The sequence below is a fragment of the Montipora capricornis genome, chromosome 14, assembly GCF_036669925.1.
Source record: "Montipora capricornis isolate CH-2021 chromosome 14, ASM3666992v2, whole genome shotgun sequence".
Lineage (NCBI taxonomy): Eukaryota > Metazoa > Cnidaria > Anthozoa > Scleractinia > Acroporidae > Montipora > Montipora capricornis.
In genome coordinates, this window is record NC_090896.1 from 11947805 (window position 1) to 11950304 (window position 2500).

Sequence of the window (2500 nt, forward strand, 5' to 3'; positions counted from 1 at the left end):
ACAGCATTCCAGTCTCTGAAGAATAACAAATAAAAGAGAAGCGAGAAACATTGGCTTCTGGGCTGACATGTTGATAATTTTCAAGTTCCCTCACAACTTCTTTTCACCACAAGTGTGCCCTCTGAGCATCTGAAAGCTTTGTAATACTAAACTTCACTGAAGTCAAGCCCTTTTTCGCGGGGTTAGTGTTAGGATGGGAGACCAAAACAATAAACCTCTCATAAAAAACAGAAACATCTGACCGAAAATACTATTAACGCTAACAAATGCGAACTCAGCAAGGTACAGATTCTGTTAGCTTGCTTTATGCAAAACAAATATTGATGAAAAAGCAAATAAATATTGATACACAGTTTTCAGAAAGAGGAGAAGGAAGTTTCCCAGACGGTCGATCGAGAATAAAATATTTACGACATGAAAACAACATTAATTTTGAACCGTGAATATAGAATATAAAAAGTTACGATCAGCGACAAACATTTTGGGAGATTTTTGCTACGTTCAAGTAAATTGCAAAATCGAAAGTGACATGGCCGGAATTCAGCGGGCGCCGTGATTAAGTTACCGCGGCATATTTACTCGCCAAACAGTGAAGCATCTGTGTCAAATGATGGCAAGATACCGGGTTTTTGTAAGTTTCTTTTTCTGTCAAGTGTTATAAAGTTTGACAATGAAATGAGCGAAGTCAAAACAAAGATCACAATCGCTCAACTCTTGTTTATGCAAAGTCAAAATTTACTCTCCAAGACGCGTACTACGTTATTTATCACCAGGTAATTCCATCATTTTGGAAATAGCACCTACTTTATTTTTCATCTGCGTCACAAGTTTTCACTGATTTTGGGGCTCATTTTGTTGAAACTCAAGCACGCTTCCAACAGGCCTGTGAACCCTTCCTGCTTACAGAGCAATACTAAAAAACTTCTCCCATATCACATTTGAACCTTAAGCTCGAAAATTCAATACACAACATGATATTATAATTCACAAAGGCAGAAAATACCACAGAATCCTTTTCCAGCGAAATATTTATTGAAACAAACAACATATTTGCTGTTAGAGGCGAAAACCTCTTCCTATTTCATTGCGTGCGTGAAGACAAGAAACTCAATCGTGTCAAATTACCATGTACTTCAGGTAAATATTACAGCTCACTTTGATTTCGTCTCGACGGGCGATAGATTGTTGTCGAAGTCCAGTGCTCGTCGCTTTTGAGATCCCTGCCTATTTTATCCAACTGACTTTCCATTATTGAGCTCCATAAGGGTATATTTTGTTTAAGGATCCACTAAACCGCCATTCGCGTTACATGACTTTCGACGCCATTACAGGCTAAGTTAATGATTCTACTGTGTCCACCAGAGAAATCTACGCAGTTCCACTACCCTCTCGATCCTTAGAAAATACTCGCAGAAGGCTCTATCCACAAAGACACCACTTACCAGGGGAGTGACAAGCAAGACTTTTACCGACATGGAAAAAAAAAAAAAAACTAAAAAAAAGAAAAAAAAGAAAACAAACAAACTAAACGCAGACCTCGACTGGGTTTGCCATGAGGCAACCCAGTAACAAGTTAAATGACTGACTAAATTGCTTTGCAATTTAGCTAAGCGGATGTTAAACCACAGTGGTGTTGATGTTTTACTGTTGTATCAGGTTATTGTAATTTGCTATTTGATGTTATGAGTGATCAGTAACAGGACATATTACAGCTGCATTTGGTTTGCGTGGTTGTATTAATGGGGTAAAATTATAAAGGATTATACAGGTTTGGATTTCAGAATGTGGTCATTGGTCGTATTAACAGGGTGGTCGCATCAACAGGGTTTTCTTATGAGGAAATGTATGGGCGTTTCGCCGGGACAAAAAAAAGTGGTCGTAATAACGAGGTGGTTGTAAGGCGGGGTTCCACTGTACAGGGATATTTTGGCATGGTTTAAAACCATGCAGAGAAAGCAGAATGTCACCAGAGAAAGCAGAACTTAGCAAGTGCTTTTGGTATGCAAAAAGAAAATTGGAGTAAATCATGCATTTTTCAGATATAATAAAGCCTTAATTTGGAAAAAAAATTCCATAAAATGCTTTGTATTTTTCTTCATTTTAGAATAATAAAATAATAGCAACAATAAATATTATTGTTGCTTGATTATATCCCCAATTTCCTTTTTGGATTTCAATATCCCTTGCTAAGATCTACTTTTCCTGCATAGTCATAAACCATGCAAAAATACTTTGGTATTAGTACTGTAGGCACTGTCCTAAAACAATGTGAAACAACTTTGTACTAAGTGGGCAAAATGTTCAAAGTTTACAAGATAATAATGACAAAAAATCTGATTGGAGGAGAAGTACCACTTAGTGACAGTTGACCTTCACAAAAATGTTATGGATTATGATATTGGCATCTCTACCCGATAAAAACAACTCAGTCCAAGCTCTTTTTCTGGCTTGTTTGTTTTTTATGGCCTCATCCTTGCCCAGCCGTTCTGGGAACTGTCGG